We start from the raw sequence: 10,916 nt of genomic DNA on the forward strand, positions 1-10,916 counted from the left end.
CCCCTCGCAAAGGATTGTTTCACAGTTAATTGCTGAAATGTAGGACTGCTCATTTTATTCACCTGCCTCTGGGATGACGATTCACCCCCAGCAGCAGCAACAGCAGCAGCAGGACTAACGCTTTCTTCAGAGGAATCAATAATAGTGCCGGAGTCATCCAGCCTTAAGTGGGATGCCGGGCTAACTCCGAGCGCTACTGAGGATATTGATGAGGATGGTGTGGTGGGTGTATTTTGTGGCCGTCGGTATGTCGGTGAGCGGAGGGTCTTAGCTGATGAGGGAGTGCTTGTATTCTTTTGGGAAGAACTTTCAGCTTTTCCCAACACTTTGCCATGAACTCTCGTTAAATGGCGTAACATAGACGAGGTTCCAAGATGGTTAAGGTCCCTCCCTCGACTGACTGTGGCTTCACATACACTACAAATGGCTATACAATTGTTGTCTGGATTTGGGTAGAAATAATTCCACACATAAGAAGTGGATTTTTTTGTTTTATGCCCAGGCATGACAATGGCCTTTTTCTTGTCACGTGCCAGAACTGCTGCCACTGGTGCAGGACTTACACAAACAACCCCATCCTCATCAACATCCTCATTAGCGCCCTCGTCGCCTACACAAATCTCCCCCTCATCCTCTTCTAATTCCAAAGTGGCATCCTCAATTTGGGTATCACCGGCTACACTCGGGCTATTAAGGCACACATCAGCAGAATGCTCACGATTAGACATCCCACTGTTGGATGGACTCTCCACAGGGATTGTTGTCATTTGTGAATCAGAGCAAATATTCTCCTGTAATGCCTCACTGGTATCTTGCAGCTCAGCTTTGACGCGTAACAGTAGTTGTGCACCAATTGTAGGCTGGGTAACTTTTTGGGATCTGCCACTAATAGCCAAAGGTGAAGGCCTCATTCTCTCTTTGCCACTGCGTGTGTAGAATGGCATGCTTGCAATTTTTTTTTTATCGTCACTTAACTTTTGCTCAGTTACACTTCGTTTTCGCTTCAATACAGTAAATTTTTTTTTGGTTTTTGTTTTTTGCACTAATTTGAAAACACTCTGTTGTTTGACATCGCCTTGGCCAGATGACGTACTGGGAACACTAACATCAGGACTGGTGACAGAACCTGGTTGCTCATTTAGATCATATGTGGACTGCTTTGAATCCATTGCGTAGATACTGCTGACAGATATGACTTTTGACAGCCAGAAATATTAATGCACAATTAGGGAGGACACCCCAAAAACACTGAGGAGTGCTAAAATTTATTGAGTAGATACTGCTGACAGATATGACTTTTGACAGCCAGAAATATTAATGCACAATTAGAGAGGACACCCCAAAAACACTGAGGAGTGCTAACATTTATTGAGTAGATACTGCTGACAGATATGACTTTTGACAGCCAGAAATATTAATGCACAATTAGAGAGGACACCCCAAAAACACTGAGGAGTGCTAACATTTATTGAGTAGATACTGCTGACAGATATGACTTTTGACAGCCAGAAATATTAATGCACAATTAGGGAGGACACCCCAAAAACACAGAGGAGTGCTAAAATTTATTGAGTAGATACTGCTGACAGATATGACTTTTGACAGCCAGAAATATTAATGCACAATTAGAGAGGACACCCCAAAAACACTGAGGAGTGCTAAAATTTATTGAGTAGATACTGCTGACAGATATGACTTTTGACAGCCAGAAATATTAATGCACAATTAGAGAGGACACCCCAAAAACACTGAGGAGTGCTAACATTTATTGAGTAGATACTGCTGACAGATATGACTTTTGACAGCCAGAAATATTAATGCACAATTAGGGAGGACACCCCAAAAACACTGAGGAGTGCTAACATTTATTGAGTAGATACTGCTGACAGATATGACTTTTGACAGCCAGAAATATTAATGCACAATTAGAGAGGACACCCCAAAAACACTGAGGAGTGCTAACATTTATTGAGTAGATACTGCTGACAGATATGACTTTTGACAGCCAGAAATATTAATGCACAATTAGAGAGGACACCCCAAAAACACTGAGGAGTGCTAACATTTATTGAGTAGATACTGCTGACAGATATGACTTTTGACAGCCAGAAATATTAATGCACAATTAGAGAGGACACCCCAAAAACACTGAGGAGTGCTAACATTTATTGAGTAGATACTGCTGACAGATATGACTTTTGACAGCCAGAAATATTAATGCACAATTAGGGAGGACACCCCAAAAACACAGAGGAGTGCTAAAATTTATTGAGTAGATACTGCTGACAGATATGACTTTTGACAGCCAGAAATATTAATGCACAATTAGAGAGGACACCCCAAAAACACTGAGGAGTGCTAAAATTTATTGAGTAGATACTGCTGACAGATATGACTTTTGACAGCCAGAAATATTAATGCACAATTAGAGAGGACACCCCAAAAACACTGAGGAGTGCTAACATTTATTGAGTAGATACTGCTGACAGATATGACTTTTGACAGCCAGAAATATTAATGCACAATTAGGGAGGACACCCCAAAAACACAGAGGAGTGCTAAAATTTATTGAGTAGATACTGCTGACAGATATGACTTTTGACAGCCAGAAATATTAATGCACAATTAGAGAGGACACCCCAAAAACACTGAGGAGTGCTAACATTTATTGAGTAGATACTGCTGACAGATATGACTTTTGACAGCCAGAAATATTAATGCACAATTAGAGAGGACACCCCAAAAACACTGAGGAGTGCTTAAAATTATTGAGTAGATACTGCTGACAGATATGACTTTTGACAGCCAGAAATATTAATGCACAATTAGAGAGGACACCCCAAAAACACTGAGGAGTGCTTAAAATTATTGAGTAGATACTGCTGACAGATATGACTTTTGACAGCCAGAAATATTAATGCACAATTAGAGAGGACACCCCAAAAACACTGAGGAGTGCTAACATTTATTGAGTAGATACTGCTGACAGATATGACTTTTGACAGCCAGAAATATTAATGCACAATTATGGGGGACAACCCAAAAGCGCTGGGGAGTGCCAAATATGAAGAAAAAATAATAAACCTCTATCCTCCTCTCTGCACTAGCGATTTTGGTTAGAGCAATTGCAAGAACAATATTGTATTCTTTCTCTGTCCCTGCTCTAATTAGCCTATGACTACACCCTGCTCTCTCCCTCTGTCAAATGGCGATGGATTGCTGTGGAGGCGTGTATTTATAAAGTTGAAGTATCGCGAGAACCGAGTCCCGAGATCCGACGACGTCACAATGACGTTCGGCCTCGATTTGGATTCGGAATTGGCGGGAGAGTACCGAGCTGCTCAGCTCGGTACTCGGATACCCAAAGTTCGGGTGGGTTCGGTTCTCGGAGAACCGGACCCGCCCATCTCTAGTAGGGATGGAGTTAGCAGGACCAGTACACCTCTGCTTTCAGAAGATATGGGGCCCACCAGATCTGTAATGGCAGTCCTGAATGTGACAAAAGAGAGGTGTTCATGCCACCCATTCAAATTTCTACTGCAACTCTGTTAATAGCATTGGGCAGACAAAACCTTAACATTTTATTTAACTTTCTTGTATTGTTTATACATACAGAAGAAGAGATCTTAGGGTGACCTTGAAACAGTGATAGCTATTTTGCATATAAATATACAGTGTGAAAAGGAATTCTTCTATGTTGTACAATTTTTAGAAATAGTCTACAGATTATAAAGAGATTTCTTAGGCTAAATGCATTATACATTAACTATATATCTCTCTTACTGTTTGCTCCAGATATATTTTCAGCCATTTACTCTTTAACGCCAGAGTGATCCTTATGCAAAGAAGACAGAGGAGATAGATTCAGTTGCCATTCTAGTAGTTCAAAAATTATATATCCCCTGGCATTCTAATTCTGGGGAAAGGATAGAAGATTAAATTATAGCAACAACTTTTTTCTTTTAACACATACCAAACTAGTCTTAATTTCATATTTTTAAGCATTGTGGTGTAATGTGAACATTAAACATTTGCTTTAAATATTTATTTATTAAGTGTTATTTATACAGTGCCTACATATTCCCCAATGCTTTACAGATTATACTTAATCATTCACTTTTGCCCCTGCCGGTGGAACTTACAATCTATATTCCCTACAACACACAGACAGAAGTGAATATTCTGACAGAAACATATTAACTTACCAGTATGTATTTGGACCCATATTGGGGGAGAATATAAACTCCACATAGACAGGTCCAGAGGCAAACGCAGGATTTTGGAGGGGGATTGCATGCTGCATTGTCAGAGTGGGCTTGGCAAGCATGCAAGGGGCATGGCTATCATTTGAGACAGTGTTGTTCTCCAACTCTAGTCTTAACCATTTCCTTCAAGTACACGGGCAATGCTGGGTTCACTACTTTTAGGTACACACAGTTCCTCCTTCATGACCAGTGTAGTGTGATGTGGAACATACCTCCCTACTGTCCTTGAAGTGGGGACAAAGTCCTGACTGAGCAGAACAATCACCAAAAATTGAGACTCCTCCACTAGAATCAGGACTGTTAGCAGACTGCCCTGCTCTCTCCTACCTGTTCTTGAGACTTTCACCAATTGTTGCTCGTGTCTTAAGCTCAATTGCTGCTTGTCTGGGTCCTGGAATGTTGGCACCCTGTTCGGATAAAAGGATAGGAACATGAAGTATGTAAAGTCTAGCAATCAGTGAACCTTGTAGGACTACCTACCCCTAACCAGGCCGCAAATCAATAGCAGCCATGTCTAATATTTAGGCCTGCCTAACAACTCTGAAAGTAAATTAATAGCATTCACATTTATTAAATAGACATATTTCCCCCTAGTTAGTCCCAACATTAAATTAATAGCATTTAGAAATAAACAATAGATCTATTTACCCCAACATGTCCTAACATTAAATTAATAGTACTCACCATTAATAAATACACATATTTCCCTATCAAACAGCTCCAACATTAAACAATTAGTATTCACATTTAATAAATAGACCTCCTTCTTCCCAAACTCTATGCCACATTCAATTATTAATCCCAAAACCACCCCAGCATTAAATAATCACCTTACCTTAAATTAATTGGCACTACCATTACCCCACTATTAAATATAATAGACCACTCCATTAAAATAAGTTACCTCCACCAATAAATTAATACCACCTAGCCACTATTAAATGATTATCACCCACCCTCAAAACCTAGCCTCCACCCGTATTACAGTAAGAGCCCCTCCTCCACCCAACACCTTAACACTTGCTTTGGAGAGGCTGATTCCTGTGTCTGCCAATCACTTTCTGCACATGTGGGACTGCACTTATTTCATATGATGCGTGCCCCATGTGTGTTAGGGTTCAGAATCAGTGGTCAGTGGAGGAAAGAGGTAACTGAGTGCAAACCTAAGGGTCCTCCTTGAAATTAAACCCATGATCCCAGTGCTGTGAGGCAACAATGCTAATCACTGTGCCACCATGTTGCACAAAGACAAAAAACTACTGGTACTCAGTTATCCCCAAAACATATGCATGAGTCAGAAGTGTTTATCGACATGAGATGCAGGGTACCAGGTCTAGGATACTAGAGGGGTAAAAGAGAATCCAAATTCAGAGTAAATTTGGAATAAAAATAGTGTCCAAAAGCAAGGTCAAGAAAAGGTCAGAGACAGTTAGGCAGATACAGTACAAAATCAGCATGCAGAAGAATATTTCCAAGTCAAGCCAAGGTCAGGGCAGAATGAATGCAGGCAAAATTGGGAGTCAGATTCGAAACACCAGAAAGACCACAAGCACACTCTGTAACCTAGTAGGATTTCTCACAGGACACCATACAACATATGCCATTGACTTATATAGGCACATAGTATCTATCAATTACTCACAAAATCCCACATTGGTGCATCCCAGTATGTCAGTGCATGCCTGCCAAACACTATTGGCCCACTGCACACCATCTGCTGAACTCGGAACCCAGTGAGTAAATGCTCAGCAGCCAACACCTGCACAAAAGGGCTTTTAATGGGTGTCCAAACTGCCATGTGTGGGGGGAACGTAATAATTTCTTAAAATAGTCAATAATGATGGAACGGTTTTATATTATCACATTCTGGGAAGAAATAGAAATTGTTGTTATCCTTGTGTATGCTCCATACACAAGGATAACAACAATTCCTGTCATGCATAATAAAACCCACTCTGTAGAGATATCTATTAAATAAAAAAATATATAAAAATGTATTGAAAGATAAATGATAAACTGTAACAACACATATGTTCCATTTTCATTAACAAAGAAAGATATCAGAAATCTCTAGTGCCTAGAGGGATGCATATTGAAAATAATGACAAGGATCCAGAATAACAAATAAATTCAATATTAAAAGGCATTTTCTATCCAGTGTAAGAGTAATGCAAGAACCATTGTAAACAAGTCCCGCACATATTTTCTGTCACATAAATATACAATAATCTACTACATTAATGTCATAGCAGCTCAGTCTAAGCTTATTTTACCAATAGCTCTGTCCTAAATACAAGAGAGGAGCTACAGCTGTCTGTAATGGAGTGGGGAAGAATACTCCGGTGGTAACCGCTTCAACGATGACGAGAATTCCGACACAGAGAAGACCTACAAAAAAAAACTATTTGAGGAAAAAACGACTGCAATATACGCAGACTTACCTGAAAACCGACTCTGCAGATATCCAATGGCAGCAGAAAGCTGACAGGACCTCCTTCTGATTGAACAGCTCTCCGGCAGTAGTGTCTGACGTCAGTGCGACCTGAATGAATTTTAATTTAAAGCGGCAATGTCGGGACCGCGCAGATTAACTGTTTATACAGTTAATATGTTGGTTTTTTTTGAGGTCTGCTCTGTGTCGGATTTCTTGTCGTCGTTGAAGCGTACCCAACCCGAATACTCAAGCTGCAGTGGAATGTCACTGTAACACTGAAGAATGTAACTTACCTTTCTGGTTCTTATGGTTCAAATTAGGGTTTAAATTAGATAAAATTGTTTGACATTGCTTTAGTCTGAAGCATTAGAAACACTTTCACTACTTGTTTTACAAAGAGTAACACTTACTCCTCTTGACAAAGAGAATAAATGGGATAATGAGTTACCTACTTTAAATTACATGGTAAGAACATTTGATGTTGAAAAGTTCAGAACATTTCATTACTGAAATGGTCACCAATGGCACCAGTAGATCTTTGTCAGCCTCCTTCCCTATAGAATGTAATGTATTGACTGGTATTCAGTTGCCCCCAGATGTTGCACACGTAGGGCCTGATTTAGAAGGGGACGCAATTTACACTTAACTCGTAAGTGTTATTTGCATCCCCGTAATTCACACAGTATTCAAAGTCACACGGATCTTTAGATCCATTCATTTCAGAATACTATGTAAATTGCACAAACACAAATCTTTATCTGCCTTATGGGTCGGTGTGCATGATACACTTAAGAGTGTCAGTCACAGCAGCCCTGAACAGCAGATTAATGAATAAAAAAATTTATTGTAATGAAAAATAAATATTGTGCTTCTCCCCCTCCAAACAGCACTAGGGTTGGTTAAACGGTTAGGAATGAGGCGTAAACCTTTTTTTTTTTTTCAATTTAATACATTTTTAATACATTTTTTTAATATCTTTTTTTAATACTGCAAGGCCTGTTGCACCAGCAGAAAGCACGTGCAAAAGATCCCTCTGCTAAAGACTTATTTCCGACTGCTTTCAACTCAGCATAGCATGTAAAGTGTGTGAATACGCCTTTACATTGCTAGGCTCGACCACAAACCTCCCCGTTCCACCTCTCTAAGCGCAGATAGGTGCAAGGGGGAGATCTCAGTCAGAATGCAAAACTGAGAGGGATCCTTGGCATTATGTGCTATTTGCACTCATTAGTTGGATTTGCCTCCGACTCTAAATCAGGCCCATAGTTATAGTCACTAACCAATGTAGCTGACTATTGAGCAACGAGGAGCAAGAGTAGCAAGATAAAAAAGGCTCTACACAAACAGACAAAGCAGTACAAAATCAAAAAGCACCAAGATCAGTGCAGGTGGCAAGGAACAACTGTAGGGAAGAAAGCAAAGGTTAAAAAACAGTAAACCCAATAGGCAAAAAAATCCAACAGCCAAAAACCTATAATAGGCATCTAAATGATGCCAGGACTATAAGAAGCACGGAATTGCTGCAGGGACTGGTAAGAAGATTCCAGACTTGGGCTATTGTGTACATTTTATGGGTCCCAGTCCCATTGAACAAATTAAATTGTTATCTGTGCATCTGGGGCCTCGTTTAGAGTCAGACGCAAAATCCATTTCAGGCGCATCCTGCACACTTCCACTGACGCAGTGTACACTTGCGACAGCTTGGGTCCCAGTCTCAGGAAAAGGGTGGAACAGGGAGTTATGTAGGCGTGAACATGAATAATTTAGATACTATGGGCATCTATCCGCAAAAACTACTCTAGTTGGATCAAGACACAGGCGGAACACATGTCAAAAAAGTCAGAAAAAGTGCGGCAGCAATCAGGTGGCGCAAGTAGTTAGCTAGCTGCAGAACTGGTCGCAGCTTGTTAGGGTATTACGAGTGGGACGCCACTGGGTTGCATGCCACTCGTAATACCCTACCAAGCTGCGGCACACACCCACTCCTACTCATTCATGTAAGTCTTAGAGACACATTGCGTCCGACTCTAAATGAGGCCCCTGGTGTGCATACTTTGCACAAGTGAAAATATCATGACATCATCACTATTATTACATTTGTCCTGCTGCCAATATACTGATTGCTTGTCCTTCATATATGTTTTTATACATATTTAAAGTTAAGGACACATTCTGACTGCCTATGTTTAAATGGTGAAATATTTTAATTACTTTTCTGGTTTTTAAATTCATTGGTTTGCAAGTGCGCATTTATGTGAATTAAAGATGGGGCAAGATATTTGGTTGAATGGACTATAAAAGTACAAGTCAATCATCAAATATTTTCATATTATGTTGTTCTGTAAAAATTACCGGACCACAAATGCAATATATTGTATTATACAATGCTCTTGTTGGTTAGTGAATTACCCCCAGTGTATGACCATATAAATATACAAGACTTCAGACTGAGTGCTTACACATATGATACTGAACTCCTATCCTTAGTCATCTGAAATTCATTATTATATATGGTAGAAAATATAACGTTCGATAATGGTGTGTATTGTTCCTCTCCTACGTTGTGCCCCTTGGCTCCCTGGTGAAATGTTGACCTGTGATTGGTAATTTATGAAGTAGCTAAATTTAACTGACAAATCTTTTCTGCTTTTCAGTCATACTAATTATCACAATAACCAAATTACCATGCTCCTTCCAATTAAAAACCACTTGGATAGATTCCAGGAATTGGCTATTTAATTTGTGAGTATCTTCCTCTTTTTGTCGGTGATCCATCTGATCTACAATAACATGTAGCTGGCAAATCTCATTATGCACACTTGGCAGTGTTAACACACTACGATCAGGAGCATGTGCGCCTGAAATCTGGATAACTTCTTTAATGGCTCATAATTAAATTGGAACAGATATTCTGTCAATGTATCATCCTAGAATTGCATTATTCGTGTTTAAAGCACAGGGATGTAAATCTAATCTTGCTCATGTCTGAGTGATCATGAAATAAAATGGATGAGTTGAATATAAGACAAAAATTTAAACAGTTCAGTTGTAACGTAAAGTAAGCTTTGAACTATCCATTTCTTCTGTTTATGAACTTTTACTTAGTGATGCAAGTAATATAGAATTAGTAACAATTATTTTTGAAGATTCTGTAAGTCAACAGAGCTCAATTAAGAAGGTTAACGCAACCATTGCCTCTTCAGTAACTGTGGAACTGCAAGTCCAAAGATGAGGAGAGCTGCAAAATAAGTATCTCTGCCATAAAGCAACAAATCTATCCCTCTTATTAAATATGATATATTGTGTGTGTGTGTGTGTGTGTGTGTGTGTGTATATATGTGTGTATATATATATATATATATATATATATACACATGGTATTCTATTTTGTATTTATATCTCAAAAATTAATTAGGACTACTATTGTTAACTTACATTAAAACATGTGGTTTGGAAAAATGATGCAGACTATTAAGATGCTCACAAGCCCCCATAATCATCTTGGTATGCCCTATTAATGCTAAATTTCATTCCTGCTGTTTTTTATTATTTGCATGATTTTTCACAGCTAAGGTGACTTAAGCTCACCATCAGATCACTTCCTCTTTTTCCATGTGCCCTTATATTGTAATCGGGTTAAACACTATCCAGTGTTTCTATCATATTATAAATTCCTGAACTGCACAGCCCAAACGTCCCCCCACCACCACCACACTATCACACACAAATATGCACCCATCCCCCTCGCTAAGTACCTTTACAGATTATTATAAGCAGTGTCTCCTGCTTCTAACTCACCCCTCCCATTTCTACTCATCCCCTCCCGCAGTAGAAATCAACTGGGACTAACAGGAAAACGTCTTCTAATCCACCTCCAAATATAGCAATTTGAGTGGAGTTGTGTATGGTGCTGAAGGTTGGGAGGAAGAGGTGGGGGGAGACAGCTACAGCTGATCACAGAGCAAGGGAATCATCCTCTTTACACTTAGCTCTTCTAAGTGTACGGGTACGATTTAGAAAGCAATGGCTGATATATTATAATGACAGAAAGCAGAGTTTTTAGACTGAACGTTTGAAGTTGACCGACCACACGCCGTTGGACCCGGATGAAGTGAATATAGAATTGACGCTGTCCACGGTGCTGAAACCCCGTCCATCCTTATGGTGGTAAAGTAGCTGTGTCAATATAGTCAGTATAACTCTGACTACAAAGATTT

At 39.6% G+C, this 10,916-nt stretch overlaps 1 protein-coding gene across 1 annotated transcript in view; it reads left to right on the forward strand.

The window, feature by feature from the left end:
- Positions 1 to 10,529: 10,529 nt before the first annotated feature.
- The window catches only part of SLC17A7 (solute carrier family 17 member 7), a 90,573-nt gene continuing 90,186 nt past the window's right edge, over positions 10,530 to 10,916 (forward strand). Inside the window, exon 1 of the mRNA XM_075191261.1 lies at positions 10,530 to 10,916. This exon is cut by the window's right edge and continues 399 nt beyond it. The gene's annotated coding sequence lies outside the window, so the exon portion shown is untranslated.

Source organism: Mixophyes fleayi, chromosome 11 (genome assembly GCF_038048845.1).
Source record: "Mixophyes fleayi isolate aMixFle1 chromosome 11, aMixFle1.hap1, whole genome shotgun sequence".
NCBI lineage: Eukaryota > Metazoa > Chordata > Amphibia > Anura > Limnodynastidae > Mixophyes > Mixophyes fleayi.